Source organism: Hipposideros armiger, unplaced genomic scaffold (genome assembly GCF_001890085.2).
Source record: "Hipposideros armiger isolate ML-2016 unplaced genomic scaffold, ASM189008v1 scaffold_311, whole genome shotgun sequence".
NCBI classification, from domain to species: Eukaryota; Metazoa; Chordata; class Mammalia; order Chiroptera; family Hipposideridae; genus Hipposideros; species Hipposideros armiger.
Genome location: NW_017731661.1, coordinates 6,318 through 23,671, shown reverse-complemented (window position 1 = coordinate 23,671; position 17,354 = coordinate 6,318). Strand labels below are relative to the sequence as shown.

General features: G+C 46.0%; 1 long non-coding RNA gene across 1 annotated transcript in view; it reads left to right on the top strand.

The window, feature by feature from the left end:
- Nucleotides 1-15,047, top strand: part of LOC109392030 (uncharacterized) — a 93,517-nt gene extending 78,470 nt beyond the window's left edge. Inside the window, exons 3-4 of the long non-coding RNA XR_002125981.1 lie at nt 12,975-14,561; nt 14,938-15,047. This is a non-coding gene — a long non-coding RNA (uncharacterized LOC109392030). The remainder of the gene's footprint in view (nt 1-12,974; nt 14,562-14,937) is intronic.
- The last annotated feature ends 2,307 nt before the right edge of the window (nt 15,048-17,354 follow it).

Genomic DNA, 17,354 nt, shown 5'->3' with positions numbered 1-17,354 from the left:
CTGAAATTCAGGCAAGTTCACTCTACCTACCACCTTACCCAAAGGTGTCAAACCCAACTTATTGATCAGGTAGCTATTTTATCAGGAGCTGGTTCATGATGATGTACTGACGTGCTTTGGGTTCTCTCTGTGCTGTTTCCCCTGCAAGCAGCCTCACCCCAGGATTTCATATTATACTTCAGGACTATGACAGCCTCAGATTGCTGTCTGACCTAGTAAATGAAGTGGAGAACCCCTTCTAATTTTTCTTATTTGACAAGAGGAGAAAGCAAAACTTTGAGAGCAATTCTGTGCCTTACTCTAGTCATGCAACAGTTGACTTTGACTTTTCTTCAAAAGTCAAAAAAAAGTCGCTGGCTTTTCTTCAGTGTGACTTTACCTCTGTTAATTCCAAGTCCAGAAATGAAGAGATGTTTCTGGATTATCCAAGTCAGTCCAAGCTAATCATGTGAATCCTTAAAAATGGAGAATATTTTTTGTCTGTGGGGAGAATGAGATGTGTCTGTGGGGAGAATGAGACGTGACTGTGGTAGGAAGGAGTCAGGTTGATGTCATGTGGGAAGCACTCAGCCTACTGTTGCTTGCCTTTGAAGATGGAGGATGGAGGCTATGAGCCAAGGAATGTGGGTGGCTTCTAGAAGCTGGAAAAGGTGTGGAAGCAGTTTCTACCCTAGAGTCTGCAGGAAGGAACACAGTCCCAATAACACACTGAATTCAGTATGACCTGGTTTAGACTTCTCACCTTCAGAACCATAAAATAATAAGTGTGTGTTGTTTTAAATGACTGTTTGTTTTCACTTTTTTTTTAGCAGAATTAGATAAATAATACACTACCCTAGTCTAGATTTGGCATGATATGAAAGTAATCAATTCTTCATAACTAGTAGGTGCTTGAGAATTGCTTATAAATCATGTATGGGGAAATCTCAGTTACTTGGGACTCTTGCAAAATATGTCTTAGTGATAACTGAGTTTTTCTAAATAGCTGAGGGTTCACTCATTTAAGAAGCAAAACTTTTTTTATCTTAACTATTTTGTAAGATGAACATGTTTAACTTTTAGGAAATTTAAATTTTAACATTTTAAGTTACACATTCAAGTTTAACATTTTAACCTTTAGAAAGATTAAATCTTTTATAAATATATATCCATATATATTCCTTCATATATACGAGTATGCAGATATATACACATACATATGTATCCCTTTCTATTTAAACAGAATACATTAAACTTTATTTAACATTTTCATGATGCATGGGGGAATGTCTTATTTTGAGCATTAATTATTACCCAATACTATAGCATTGCTCTTGGGGTGACTAAGTATTGGAAAACTAACATATCTTGCAGATTTTTTGGATCCCAATTTTAAATATTGTGTCTTACTTTCCTTATCCTTGTTGGATTACCTTTCCTGATTTTCAGCTCAATGACCACGGTTACTATGGTTATAACTCTCCTTGCCTTCAAAATACATGGCCCTAACTGCCATCCAATGGGGAATCCTAAACCATGTTCTTACCTTGATTAAATTTAAAATATATGTATTTTGCAGTTTTCTGTTTGTTACCTTTCAACTCTGGTGAATAATTTTTGGCGCAAATTTTTTAGCTGGTAGTGTCCTCCGTATTGGGCTGCTGGCATGGTGAGAATACATAACTGAGGCCATGAGAAGCTAGCTAGTAATGAAGTCAAGTAGTAGATCTGTAGCAGGGCCATGGTGAAAACTCGGAATCCCTGAAGTCTCTCTTTGTTCCTTGACCTGCTGAATCTACCATCTTGCTTTTGACTTACGTAGCAAAGCCTACATCTCTCCTGAGGAGTCCTTTAAACAAGACTAGAATCACCCATCAAACAAACCGGTACGATTATGATCCCCCTTCATTAACATAATGCTTCCTTTCTAAACCCACACAGGCCTCCAAACCCCAACCACAACTGTCTTCAAAAGGCATAGAAGATGTTCCATTTCACAGCAGCCTCGCTGCTGAAGTCACCATCTGCTCAAATGGCTGATATAAGAGGCTCCTTTCCAGGGAGCGATGTGGCTGGGACCTGTTTTCTGTACGAAGCCCCTCAGCTTACTGGCCCTTTGACCTATTTGATTATCTGAGACACCCCTATGGTTACTAATTACTCTTAATACAAAGAGGTGTCAACAAGCCTGTGGGAACCAAACTAGTCTCATTCTGAGGTTACTTAGCTTGGACTAGAGAGGGGAGTGTGCATGTGTGTGTTTGCATGCATCTGTGTACGTGTGAGTGTGTGACTCTGTGTGAGTATCAGTTGTGTGGGACTGTGTATGTGTGCATGTGCGTACTACATGTGCCTATGTGTGCGTGTGTGTATTGCATATGCATGTATGTATGTGTTCATGCATGCAACCAAAGGAAAAACAGTGAGAGAGGGAGAGATGGAAGCACAGAAGGAAAGGAGAGCCAACAGAAAAATGTAGAGGAATGGAGATTTGTGGAGACAGATGCAGGGAGAATGAGTGAGTGAGAGAATCAAGGAGAGGGGAAAAAAGTGACAGGACAAGGGCAGTCAACACAAGAGAGCAGAAAAGAAGAAGGCGCTCATGACACAGAGAAAAGGCAAGACTCAGAGGTGTGAGGCTTACGTCATTTCCGCGGTTAGGAAATGCCCTTTAGGGGAGGCAGGCAGACTCCAAAACTCTCAGCAGAGTAATGCCGTTTCTTTGACATTTTTTCTGTCTCCTTGTCACACCCTTGCTGTCTTCATGTGCTGGTGGTTCTTGTCTCGGCCCTGGCTCCAACCCCCATGGGAAACGGTGCTGCCTAGGTGTACCTAAAACCTCAGTGTGCAGTCTGTGGTTTTGTTTTTTTCTAATAACTTAGCAACCTCAAACAAAGGCAGCCATGCTCGTCCTCTGCCCCAACAAAGTAAACAGCGGCTGCTCCAGCCTGGGTGCCTCCCTCTCAGGATACACACGGGTGAGGCTGGGGGCCAGAGGGGCTGTGGGGAACCTTGGGTTTGCTGGGCTGACGCAGCAGGGACCTTAGTCTGGGAACAATGAAAACCAAGTCTGGCCCTGAGTGCTGAGCAGGGACCAGGGGCAGGGGTTGACCTGGGAAGGGATGTGGCTCCTCCGCCCCCCACCCCCACCCCCACTCCACTGCAGGAGCCTTCTCAAGCCTGTGGGACAGGCCGTCTCCTTGGGGACTCAGGAGGGACTTAGGCCTAGCTTCCTCACAGATCATTTCTGGAAATGTGGCTTCCCGGTTCAGGCCTGGGTATTCGTCATGTGCAGAAGGAGGACTTGCAATGGGTCAGTGGTTTCCAAATGTCTCTGGGGACTTTAGTGGCTTCCAGAGAGCTCCCTCTGGGCCTCTGGATGATGTGGGCGAGTGAGTAGGGAGAAAGGTCTTCCCTCTGCCCTGACTTGAGCTGACCCATGTTTACACTTTACTTTTGTTTGAAGACTGAGAAGCAAAAGCAAGTGTGAAGTCCATCCCCCAACCCCAGGCGGCATGACATCAGCATCCCTGCCAGTCCCAACACTTTATGACTCACCTTTCTATTCCAGAGGGTGGAGCAAGGGGATAGGCGGCACTATCGGGACCTTGAAACAAAGTTGTCAGTGAACTTTGGCCGGGGAGAAGGCTCATTGATTCACGTAATTAGGGGGGTCGAGACTCTTCTTGGCTGGCCCCCAGCACTGGATAGTCACCCACAGATGCTGATGCCTTTGGACTCAGGCACATCTTATACACCAGCTGGAGGAGGTTGAAGGGTGCTCCCCACACTGAAGGGTGCTCCCCACACTGAAGGGCACAGTCTCGTCACTTTGCAATTTCTGGGCTGGGCAAACCTTTAGTTGACGTAGTGTTCATCCATAAAGAAACAGGTTTCCTTGAAATCAGTGCTACCTGATGACTGTAAATCCTGCAGGAAACCAAGGGAAAACCCAGAGGAGGTGACTCGTTGGGTTAGAAGGTCAGGTTCATGCTCCATCAGGTGGCAGTGGCTGGGCCTCCCTACCAGCTGGCTCTGTTTCGTGTGCCAAGTCCAGCCCAGCTCCGTCCTTCCACTCCTCACTGTGACCCACCCACTTTGTCTACAAGCCGATGTTATCCCTCAGAATATGGCATTTAGGCATACGTCATTTCTGGGCCCCTGAGCTGCTCACCTAATGTCACAGTGGATTGGCCACTGCAGGTTCTGGAAGGATCAAAAAACAGGCAACTGATGGACAAACTAGCTGTCCCCTGATATAGTCTCTTTGAGCTTTTCTGATGGACGTGGGAGCTACAGGGCAGACCTGCCTGTTTGCTGAAGGTGGGGGCAGGGGGCAAGGCATTCACCACCAAACTGAAAAATGACCAACTGCTCAAAAACTAGGTGGATAAACCTGTCAAATCAGTGGCATGGCATCCTGTTCCACTGGGAGGTTACAGCAAACACAGATGTACAAAGCAGAGTGGTAATTACATCTTAGAAGAAGATGCTGAATATTTAAATGCCTGGCTGGTGCCGATTCTTGTTCGAGGGAATTTTTTGATGTTGGGTTTTACGGACAGTAAATTTGTGTACTGAGTTATTTTTTCCCTCTCTCTTAAAAAGCGCTGTGTCCATATTTTACCACGTGGCAGGTAATAGCTGCATTCCCCTTAGGTAAATCATTAGGTACCCCCAACCTCAGCCTCAGTTTTTACACTGGAACGTTCTTTGCCACATCTGTCTTCTTTGCTAGGGAAGTTTCTTCATCATTGGACCATAGTTTATTTCTGTTTCTAGGGGCAACCACTTCAGATTTCAAGCATGTGAGTGGTTTGCATGCATGAGTCATGCAGACGTTATGTTCCTCCTAAAGAACTAGCCACATCCTTTTTACCAGGTCAGGGCCTTCATCACCCAGCTCTGTGCCTGGGCGGCTAGTTCCACCACTGCAGGGGGCACACAGGCCTAACCTCAAAGGACAGTGTGACTGCCATATGGTAACACTCCAGTGACCCTTGTGTTTCAGGTCACAGATCACCACTACCTGACACCCATCTTTGCTCTGCCTTCCTTCTGTCTCACTCAGAGGGGTTTTCCTGAAAGGCATACCCTCCATGAATCACATGCCTCAAATCCCTTCTCTGGCTCTGCATCTGGAAGCTGAATTCAGACAGTAGGTCTCTACATCCATGGCTCTAAAGAGCCTAGCATTCCAAGGGCTCACCTGGTGTCTTAGCAGCTCCCACAAGCCAGTCTGGTTTTCGCTAGTTCCCTTCAGAACATTGTCTGGGCAGCAGAGGCTGATCACGGCAACTCCACTCCAGCATAAAACAGGGGACAGCAGATCACATCAGTGGAAAGTGCTCTGCCAGCTGACCTCCTCTTCAGTAGATGAATTCTTTCTAGGACGCATCCACAATGTCTGAGGTCCACAGGCTTAAGGAGATAGAGATGAACCAGTTGCTTTGTGCAGACATCTAAAGACCTTCTGTGTCTCCCTTAACAGCCTCCAGCTTGTGTCTTAGACCCTTTGGTGTGCTGTAACAGAATACCAGAGACTGGGTGAATTATAAACAACACAAGTTTATTTTTCTCAGTTCTGGAAACTGGGAAGTCCAAGATCAAGACGTTGGCAGAGTCTGTGTCTGGTGAAGGATCGCTTCCTGGTCTCCTGAGTGTGTCCTCTCATGGCAGAAGGGACAAAGGAACACTGGGGTCTCTTTTTATAAGGGCGCTAATCCCATTCATGAGGACTCCATCCTCATAACCTAATTACCTCCGAAAGGCTCTACCACCAAATTTAGTCCACCAAATTCAGCAGAACTTATTGGAACCCACTGTTTCCAGGGTGCCATTTAACGAGGCTGAAACGGCATCTGCCCTCAAGGCGCTTATGGTCTGGAAACAGGACCCAGATGGTAAGTGGAAGGTTCTTCCCAAGCCACACTTAGCCTGTTGACTCAGTCTCAGTAGAAGCTCTCCAAGTATAAAGGGGTCTCCAGAATGTATCAGTTTGTTAGAATGGGGCTCTTGTGCCCTAGTTTTGACGACTGGTGTTTCTCCAGGAGAGGGGTCTCTACTGACATTTAGGGCAGTGGGTAGGGGTGTCCCATGCATTTCAGGACATTTAGCAACCCTGCTCCCAGGCACTAAATGCTAGGAGAAACCCCCCAGCCCGATGTTTAGCAATACTGCAAAAGGTCCTCACACACTTCCATATCGTTCCTGGGGGTCGGTGCTGCCTGATTGAGAATCCCTGGACTCTGGGGTAGATACAGCTCCCTTCCCATATGTAGCTTTCCAAAGGATGTGACCCTAGGAACTGTTTCACAACCCTTAGATCCCAAAGCCAGAATAAAAATGAAAAAGAAGGGATCAGATATGGTGGAATGAGTGCTTGGGGAGCCACAGGGGAGACTGCAGGAGGTCAGGGTGGCCTGATGACGAAAGCCACTGGGAATAGGGATGTGTCTGCTTTGTCAAGAGAGCTGCAGGAGAAAGGCACTGCAAGTGCATTACCTAGAACTCTGCCAGGCCCAAGAGCGGAGGAGCCCCCACTGGCATAGGGACTGTCCTGCCTCTGCTTCCCTCCCCTTCCTCCTTCGACCCCTCACCTGACAGGTGAGTGAAAAGAGAGTCAAGATCAGAACAACCCTGACCTCCTCCCCATCAGGCTTCCCAGCCAAATATAATTCCACACTGAGGAAGAGGGCGGACATTCTGTTTACCAAATCGAGCCTGCGTTTGGGCCTCCAAAGGGCTGTAGGATGCAGAAAAGCCTGAGCCACGGCTGGAGTTTTCACCCAGCTGCCCAGGTGAAGATGACCCTCACTAGGCAAAATTCAAAGAGATGAAGGGAGGGAAAGGAAAAGCTGTATTTGGATCCCAATCCCAATGTCACGCAAGTTTACATAGGTTTCCTATAGATTCGTTTCAGAATAATTATTCTAACTCTGCTCCGCTGTGCTCTTCAGGGAAGCACAACAAGCTTGCTTAGTAGGCAGTGGAGATTTTGGCAACGGCACAGGTTTCAGAATCGCTTCCGCCTTCCCCGCAGTTCAGGCAATTCGGCCTTATCGGTCTCATTCGGATGAACAGTGCCAACTTTCATAATTAACATATTGTCGTCCACTGGAATGTCTGCCTGGGCTGTAAAACGCGATGTGTAATTCATTGTGACTGGTTTTCATTGAATGGGCTAGGAAAAATAAATAAATAAAAAGTAAATTTGCCATCAATTGAAAGAGATGGCACATGGTGAAGCTTGATGGGAACTGCAGCATTAGCAACCAGAGAAAAGGCCAGCTCCTGAAAACACCCAAGAGGAAAATTTTACTTCCTGTGAGGCGCCACCAAATCCTGTGAGTGTAAGATGTGCTGGTGTGAGCTGCAGATGTGTAAGGACTGGTGGTTCTAGTTTGTCTAAGGGAGAAAGACATGACATGGTGAAGGCTCTGGGATCCACAGGGCTGAAAAGGGCTACAACAGTCACAGGCACTGAGCAAGGAGCTTATGAAAACCCATCAGAGCTGTCTGTGGTCCATGCACTTGACTCACCACGCAGATGGAGGCTAGACCCACTGGGAGGTTAGACTTTCAAGGGCTGGCCAGTGAGATTATGGCATCTTAGTCAGCTCTGGCTGCTATAGCAAAATACCACAGACTGGGTGGCGTAAGCAACATATGTTCATTTCTCTCAGTTCTGGAGGCTGGGAAGTCCAAGGTCAAGGTGCTGGCATATTCAGTTCTTGGTGTGGGCCCACTTCCTTGCAGAATGCCAGCTTCTCACTGTGTCCTCACATTAGAGAGGAAGCTCTGGTGTGTCTTCCTCTTCTTCTAAGGACTCTGATCCCATCATGGGGCTCCATTTTCATGACCTCATCTAAATCTGATTTCCTCCCAAAGGCCCCACCTCCAAATACCATCATATTGGGGGCTAGGGCTTCAATATATGAATTGGGGTGGGGGGTGGACATAAACATTCAGTCCATAACACATGGCAACCTTCCTGGGGCACAGATAATGGTCCCTCTGTCGGATGTGCTCTGTGCTCCACCTTTGCCAACACCCGGTTGAGACTATAAATGGTTAAGACTGAGCTGTTTCCTTTCTCACACTCCAGGCTTTCAGGAAACAAAACGGGAGGAAGAAACAAGCCTGAGCAGTGGCATGATCAATGAGGGCCTTCAAATATTACTTGTTGAGATGAGTGTGTCTATCCGTGTGTCTTGTTCCAAAAAGGATTTAAGGTGGCTTGCAAAGATAAAAACATGAAGTTGGTAAGAGAGATGAAGTAAAAAGACAAGGAGAATAGGGACAAAATATAGGGCCGAGCCTTAAAATAGAAGGGGAATTAAATCTATTATGCTTCGGTAGGGAAAAGTGCCATGTTTTCTGGGAAGCCAGTGGCATTCTGTTCCATCTCTTTTAAATTATGAGTAAGCAGTGTTAGTCTCAATTTAGGGGCCTGCATTTTGATGAGTTTGTTCTGTTTTGGTTTTTGTTTGGTTCCCTGACCTTAAATCTGCATTTCAATGAGAAAATCAGACTCCATCACAGTCAGTTGACAGTTTTCTTGTAACTGCCTTCCTCTGGGGATCTTTTGGTGGGAAAGTTGGCAACGCATGAGGGTAACAGAGGAAGTCAAAGGTTAAGAAAGAATCTGATGGCCTGTACAATACAGGAATTCAACAAAAGAAAATTCTGGAAGGAACATCCATTTTACCTCTAGCATTAAATGGTTCATTAATTCTTTTCTAAAAGGGAATATGACTAGGTATGCCATCTCCACTAGAGCTAAAACCTCCATAAATAAAACAGGGTTATCTGGATAATTGACTTGACTTTTTCTTTTGGCTGTGTAACAGTGAAGCAAAGTAGTATTTATTCAATTCTGTGATGTTTTTATTTGATGGTACAAAGGCTATCTTTTCTTTCAACCCCAAAACTTGTTTGCCAAGATTATCTTTATTTAAATGCTCTGTATTAATAAGCAACATCTGTAGTCTCATGTAGAATAGTCATTTTTAGCCTCCAGGATTTAAAAACAAAACCAATAAGAAACAAGGAAGTTACACCTGTGTTACATCAATGCTGTCTAATGATTCCCCATTATCTAGAGGGTCAAGTTCAATTTCTTAGCCAAGGATGAAAGGATTTGCTGCATTTTGACTCTTCTAACTTGGTACCTCACTTTTTCTTGAAAAATTTCCCCTAAAGAGACCCTAGCTCCATTTAAAAGTCTTTGACCTTGTCTCAAATCCAGGTTCTGGCTCTTATCCCCTCAGGCAGTCAGGCATGGTTGGGTGGTGGTGGGGTGGTGACAGGAAGTGCCAGAGAATTAATACTATGCTCTGCTCCTCCAACCAGGATCAATTGAGATCTCCTGGAGTATTTTAGGTCAGTGGAATTGCTGGGATGGGTATTGTTATGGGCTGAATTGTGTCTCCCCCAAATTCACATCTTGAAGCCCTAAACTCCCCAGTGCATTTGAAGATAGGGTCTTTAACGAGGCGATTAAGTTCAAATGAGGCCCTTAGGATGAGCCCTAACCCAATATGAACGGTGTCCTTATAAGAAGAGAAGATTTGGACACACAGAGGGACATCAGGGATGTACACACACAGAGGAAAGGCCATGTGAGGACCCAGCAAGAAGGCATGCTTGTGCAAGCCAAAGAGAGACCTCAGGAGAAAGCAAACCTGCCGACACCTTGCTCTTGGACTTCTAGCCTCCAGAACTGTGAGAAAATAAATATCTGTTGTTCAAGTCCCACAGTCCATGGTATTTTGTTATGGAGACCCTAGCAGATTAATACAAATGTCCTCCACGAAGACTTTTCTTTTCAGCTCAAGTATATAGTAATAATTCTTCCACTCAACTCATTGCAATTATTTTCTCTACCATTCATTTGAAATTTAAACCAGAGCTTTCAAACATATTTAAGTCTTCATGATTTGTTTTTTTCTCTCCAATTCTTCATTCAGTCATTAACTAAGTCTTTCTTTGAGCACTGCTGTGTCCCGCTCTAAAGCAAGGAGCTTGCCAGGTTCTCTAGTTCAGCTATGAATCCGCCACAGAACCAAATAAAGCTCGGGGCACTGCAGGGCTTAGGAAAGTGTAACAAGTTTGTTTTTTAGGAGCCATCGTTTTTTCTGATTAAAGCAATTGGAATTATTAAAGAATTTGTAAAATGCATAGAAAAGTACGACTGTGAAAATAAAAATCACTCATAAATGCCACTACTTGGGGAAAACTACTGTTAAGATTTTGAAGAATTTTATTCCAGCTTAAAAAACTAGATATCAGGAACACTTGCCCACGTTGTGGAGTAGCTGTTTAAAGCAATTTTTATGCTATAGCAATATTCTATTATATGGATTTACTCTATCTATCTATCTATCTATCTATCTCTATCATCTTACCATTCACCTGTTACTGAACACGTGACTCTTTTTTTTTTTAAAGATTTTTATTGGGGAATTGGGCGATGGGAACAGTGCTGGGGAATTGGGGAAAGGGGAACAGACAAGTTGCTGTCCTTTTGTTCTTCAGTCTAGTTGTGGAGGATGTTGCTTCACTGGCCCAAATTGGCACCATCATTGCGCTCTTCCCGGGCGAGTCAGATCAGTCGCTGGCTTCTGGACAGCCGCTCACTGCAGCTGCTGGCCGCTCACACTGGCTGCTGGCTACACACAGCAGCCCATGGCAACCCACTGCCACAGGGGCTGCAGCCCATGCCGTCACCAGTGATTCACGGCAGCCCAGCTCCAGGTTGAGCTGTTGTTCAGCATCTTAGCTGTGGAGGGCAGTGTCACTGGCCCTCGTATGTGGGATCCAAACCGGGGCCCTCTGGCGTCCCAAGCCAGCTCTTAACCAACTGAGCACTCGGCCAGCCCTGGACATGTGACTCTTTATTCTTATTCTTATTTTTATTATTCTATGTTAAGTATCCTGACTTATTAACTCTCCATGTAAAATCTTTGTTTAAATTTCTGATAGCTTCCTTACAATGGATTCCAAAAAGGGAACTACAGCCTCATGGGAGATGAACTTTTCAGTTTTTGATAGGCATGACCAAACTGCTACCCTGGGGTGGTTGTATAAACCAGATAGAGTTTTTATTATTAAATAATCAGGTACATGCTAGAAGGTCTTGTACCTTCTACTGCTTAGCTTTGACAAACACAAACTTAAAAGAGGAAAATCTTTATAAGATATTTAGAATACTCCTGAATAATATTGGAAAGTTGTCTACAAAAAAGTTCAATTGTTTATTATTGCATCTTAATTATGACATGTCATTAAACTTGCTATAATAATGATGCAATCCTGAAAAATAGAGTGTTTTTAAGTCTAGAATTGTAAATCGAGTACAAAAGGTAAAAGGAATTTTAGAAGTCACCTGCCAACATTACAGATGACAAAATTTTGGCCCAGGGTAGTGGATTTCTTAAGGCCAAAGAGCTGGTATTGGCATTCACGTATCACAGGAAGCTTCTCTTAGGAGATTCAAGTGAGGGCAGCACATAGTAACTAGAATATGACTTATTCTTAAACTTTTCCAGGGCAGCCTGTTAGCTCAGTTGGTTAGAGCGCAGTGCTCATAACACCAAGGTTGCCGGCTTGATCCCCACATGGGCCACTGAGCTGCACCCTCCACAACTAGATTGAAACAACTACTTGACTTGGAGCTGATGGATCCTGGAAAAACACAGTTCCCCAATAAAAGGAAAAAAATTAAAAACTTAAAAAAAATTTTTTTCTACCAGAGCAATCCCTAATGCAGCTGCTTTCCCAGTGCCTTCTGTTCATGGGCTAATTAGGAGAATGGTGTTTTCACAAAGAGGGTTCTGAAATTATGAATATTCCTAAGTAAGAGGTACTGCTGGGCATGAAGTTGGCCCACGGCAGAAACTATGACTTGCCTGCAGAGAAAAATGAAAATGTAATTCCTTTTGGAGCTTTTGACAGACTGATGAAAGCCCTGTGCTCTCCTCCCATCTTAGGACTTCTGAAATGAATGACAAGTGCGAAGTAAAAGGTTGCTGTTACTTATCTTGCAACCTGGGGAAAATGAATTGACTATCCAAGGAAAGCGGGCAAGTCAAAATGTTGGTCTTCCTTGTTTGAATTTTGAGGCTTAGAAATAATTCTAAGAAACCTAAGTTCTGTATCAGCACAATCCAATAGGAAGTGCTGTGAGCCATTGTAAGTAATTTAAAATTCCCTAGTTGTCACTTAAAAAGTAAAAATTAATTTCAGTGATATATTTTATTTAACTCAATAGGTTGCAAACTTTATCATTTCGACATGTAATCAATATAAAAATTACTAGTAAGCTATTTCACATTTTTTTTGTCATATTAAGTCTTTGAAATCCAGTGTGCATTTACACTGATAGCCCATTTCAGTTTGGACTAGCCACATGTCAAGTGCTCAGCAGCCGAAATGGGGCAACGGGCTTCCATACTGAACAGTAGAGCCTTATACTGCAGAATTCTGTCTCTGGTGGGTCCATGCCTGTGGATTTTATTACCAAATTGGAAGTGGTGTCTTAGACTCAAAAAGATGATATGGTTGTTTTTATCTTTTTTAAATATCTAGCAGACAACGTGCATACATTGTTGTTAAGAAGTGCGTGTGGGAGAAAGAGAGACAGAAGGAAGAGAGAGGGATTGAGAGGGAGCTTGAAAGAGAGAGTTTATCAGTCTCAACGAGGCAATTTTGCACACTTGGCTGACAGCTTGAATTCATGTCCCTGGGTCCCAAAAGTTCATCTACTGCTGATCTCGTAGCAACCACTCTAAGGTCGCCCAGCCTCCCACTACCTTTAATCACACCCAGAGAAGTCCCAGGGGCCTTGCCAGGGAGAGGAGTAGCAGGGCAGGTCTAGAACAGGATGCCACAATTGGCAGAACAATTTTCTTATCAAGGACTCACAGTCAGAGAGAGAAAGTCTCCCTGTTCAGGGAGGGTGTCTTTTGTTTGTTTTTTCTTTTCTCTTTTAGCTGAAGGGAGTTCCTGGGAAAGATGCATGCCTTTAGAAGCGGAAATTCTTGGCAATAAGAAAATTAAAACTACCCAACACAGACCATGCCCCGCCCAAGCAACGATCTCAGCTTCAAAGGATTCAGCAAGTGTCCAGACCCTGCTGCTTGGGGCTGCACAAGAGCCAGCCAGTCCCAGGAGAGCTGGCGGGGCTGCCAAGGCGGCTGCTCGCTGCACTCCCTCTCTCTGGGCCTGGGCTGCATTGATGGCAGCTACACGCAGAGCTGCCCCTGCTGGTTTGGATTAGGGGTAACAAGGAAGGCCAGGGAGGCCTCAATGTCCTTGGATTGTGCAAATAAGGAAGCCTGGAAGCCAGGACCGAGGAAACTGGGAGAGGCCTGGAGAACCCCATGCCCAAGAGGAGAGGCCACAGGGGCAGAGGGCCTTGCCCAAGTCACATAACTAGATAACAGCTAAGCTGAGGATTGAATGTGCCTTTGACTGGCAGCTGAGCCGTTTCCTTCTAATTCATGCGGCACCTACATGTACAAGTACAGCCCGTTCTGTGATTGGCTGCTGAAATGTCCCTGTATATTTGTGGGTATCGAGAATGGGGGCTTAGAGAGGGAGGGCTGTTCACTGGCAGTCCCACCCTAGGTCACCACCCAGGCCAGCATGGGGTGCTGCTCACAGCCACCAAAGCAATACTGAATCCCTGACTTGCAACTTCATCAGTCAATACATATTTCTTGTGCCCTTTGTGTGTGCCAGGCACTGTTTCAGACACTGGGGATATAGCATGGGCAGAGCCCCTGCCCTTGCTTTCCCCCTAGTGAGGGGAACACATAATAAAATAAGTAAATTACATAGTAGGTTAGAAGGTGACAAGCTGGGAAGGGGGGTAAGGAGTGCAGAGAAGCCGGGCGGGTGCCTCTTAAATAGCGTGGTTAGGAAAGGCTTCACCGAGAAGGTGACATGTGAGCACAGTCTTCCTAGGTATGGAATGTTTAAGCAAACTCCTTACCCTTCTGATTGCTTATAAAATAACGGCAGTAATAAGAATAAGAATAATGGCAGATAAATCTATGTAGAGTCCTTACTCTGCACCCCTCAAAGTTCTTTCTATGCGTGGAACTCACTTAATCCCCATAACCCCAGGAGACAGGTGCTGTCATTAACCCAATTTACAGACTAGAAAACAGAGGCAGCGTAGAAAACAAGTGAAGTGAGTTTGCCTGAGGCCACACTGTTAATAGCGCAGGTGAGCAGCTTGACTCCAGAGCCCTCCCCCTTCTTCATCAGCCTTAAAAGCGCAGCTGGTCTTGAACCGAGATCTCTTAGGTCCTTCCCAGCTCCAGTGAGGAAGGTCAAGAGGGAGCATTTCCAAGCTGTGGCTCAGGATTCATCTGGGATAGGCTGCTCTTGGTACTTCCGGTTATCTATCTCCAAAATCAAGAGACTAAATGCTCTTCAGTTGTCTACTGTTTCTGAAGCCATCCTGCTGGACTTCGCAGAGGATACAAAGATGTGGCATTCGTCCTGAGAAGCCGGTCCTAAGAAACAGATCTTCGCTTTGGGCAGAAAGAAGCCAGCCCATTAAAAGTTAGGTAGGACCAGACTCCACCAAAATGCTGTGCAGCCAGTGTCCAAGGAGGTCAGACCCTGTGGGGCAGTGGGGGCACCTGGCTAGTCTTGCTCCGAGGCTTCAGGGGGGTCTTGACTGTCATGAATATGTGATAGAAGAGAGAGCGCCCCACAGCTGGGACCAGCACGGCTATGGGAGGAGCCAGGCAAGGCAAGTTAGGAGAATGGTGAGCTGATTAGAACAACCCTCATCTAAAGTCGGTTTTCTAGAGGCGTTGAGGTTAATAAGGACAAAACTGCTCCCAAATCCTGATTATCTGTTCTGACTTAGGGGGGTAAGAAGCTGCAGAATCAACATCCACAAATCCAAAAGTAATTCCAGCTGGTTTGACTTCCCAGTTACCTCGCCTCCTGGATGCCCCTCACCTTGGCCAGGTGGGAGAGCCTCATGCTCAGCGAAGAGAACGCACTGATGTGGTTGAGCGGGAAGAGCCTGGCGGACAGAGCGCAGCCCGGTGAGTTCTGCACGCCTCGTTATCCACACCGAGTGTGTGAGCTTGGGTGCAGCGTCTCCTTATCTTAGCTTCTCCCTTCTGTAAATGGAGGCTATAACCCCTCCTGCCATCCCGAGTTGTTTCGGCACCAGGTGACCTAGCCTCAGTGTAGCGGACGCTGTCAGGGCTGCACCCAGACCTCCTTGGAGCACTCTCACTGGTACTGTGTGCTCGCCCCCCAGTTCCTGAGGGCTCTGCTTCCCAAAGCCCCCACCTGAGGCCTCCTGTGGGGATGCTGGAGCCGCGTCTCCCACCCCTCCTGCCAGTTTCTCGTGGGGATACCTGCTTGTAAATGACGTGCACATGAGTCAGCTTCTGCCGAACCTGACTGAAGGCGGCTTACAGAAGCATTTTGAAAAGATGCCACTGACACTTACTTGTAAGGAGGTTTCATTTGAATTAACTGCAGAACTGACTGTATAAACCTCTCATCTGTGAATTACTGGGGTGAGGACAGACCAAGAGGCTGAAAGGGAGCCGAAACTAGTTGTTCCGTAACTTAGCACAGTTGGCCTCTGTGATGAGCACACTCCCGACTTTGTACGAGCCGCCCCAATCACCAGATCAACTGGGAGCCGCATCCCCCTGGGCCTCTGGGGGCCTCCATCGCTGCCCTGTGGGCTAAGGCGGCTTTGTTTTCCACCCAGGGGTCGTCAGCTTATTCCCATTACACTCCCTGTGTGACCTTTCTCAGGGCTCCAGTTGAAAGCCGAAGTCCTGAGTTCAGGACATGGGCCCAGGCGACAGTCCGTTTTGAGAGCTGTATAAGGAAGGCACGTGCTTTGGGAAATTGTCAAGGGGGCAAACCATGAACCCGGATTTTTGATCAACAATACTTAAATAGCATCTAAGGCCGTTCATTCATTATATCACTGGATTTCGTACTTTTAACAAGAAACTCACATGCTTTAAAAATAGGTCCTCAAAATTCAAAGTCTTGTTTTGATAGCTCTCCTGTGGCTGATGAGTTTCCATGTTTCAGTGACATCCATGGGAGCCTGGGGACAAGATGGACCTGTCAGCAGATCAGATCCTCAAGAGTTTTCATCTTCCTTATTCAGTGGACACATTTCAAGCCCCTTTCAAAACCAGATCACTTTAAAGGCATTACTAGATAATCAAACTTACCTTATGAGACCCAGCTGCCTTGTTTTCTAAAGGTCAAATTCTTCATACCTGTCCTATATACCCCTCATGCCAATAGCCAGAGAAATAATGCACGTGCTTGCATATTTGCTTATGCACAGTCTTTCTTTAAATCATGTGTGTCTAGTCTGGCCTCCTTGATTTCCAAAAGGCAGGGTAGGCTTAATCTGGAACTGGACTCACCCAAGGGTTGCAAGAGAAATGGGGTGTGAGGAGTGGAGGATGTGGCGGGGTTTGGAGGGGGGCAAACCGAGCTGAGTCTGGGAGGAAAGCCAGAGAGCTGTTTAGTCTAGTGGTACCCAATCCTGCCGAGGAATCAGCTTGGGGATCTGAACGTACGCAGACATAGAGAATCAGAACCACCAGGCACGTGGGCCTTTGGCACTGGAGAGGTTGGGCTTAAGACTGTCCTGGGTCCCAAGAGGTGGGCAGGACACAGGGAACCCAGAACCCAGCACGAGGGACGTCTGTCATAGACAGGGTTGGGGGAAAGAGTGAGTGAGTGTGCAGAAGAGAGCAAGCAGGGAGCCCGGTAGGCAATGCCGAGGCAGGTTAGTCCTTAGCCGCAGAGGAGCAAAGCCTGGATACCAACGTAGGAAATGTGGGCAGTTGGCATGACTTGAAGCTGAGAGCTAAGAGATTAAATCCCTCCTGGCTTCTAAAGGTCAGGCCAGGACTGAGCTTTCCTGAGGGAGCCAGGCAGGGATCGACCGAACCCAAACTCAAACCCAAGTGCCCAGACTCTGGTTCAGTGGCTCCATTGCGTGAAGTCCCCGGGACCAAATACCAGAAAATCCTAGCTCTAATCTGCTACCTTCATCAGCCTGCCTCAGGGGACCAGAAGGCACTTATCACATGAGCCCCTTCTAGGGGTGCAGGAACAGAAGAAATGGGATGTTTGTGGAACATTTACTGAGCATGAAGCTGGTATAGGAGAACAAAACACTCAACTGGGGTGAGCTAAATAAACAGATTGCTTATAGATTAGTGAAAAAATCATCTTTTTCTGACGGAACACATCAAACCACATGAATGCAAATGTCAAAATCTCTAGGTTCTGCTGGAATTTTGTCATAGCAAATATTGACTAATGTTGGTGGGCTGCTGGCAGGGTCT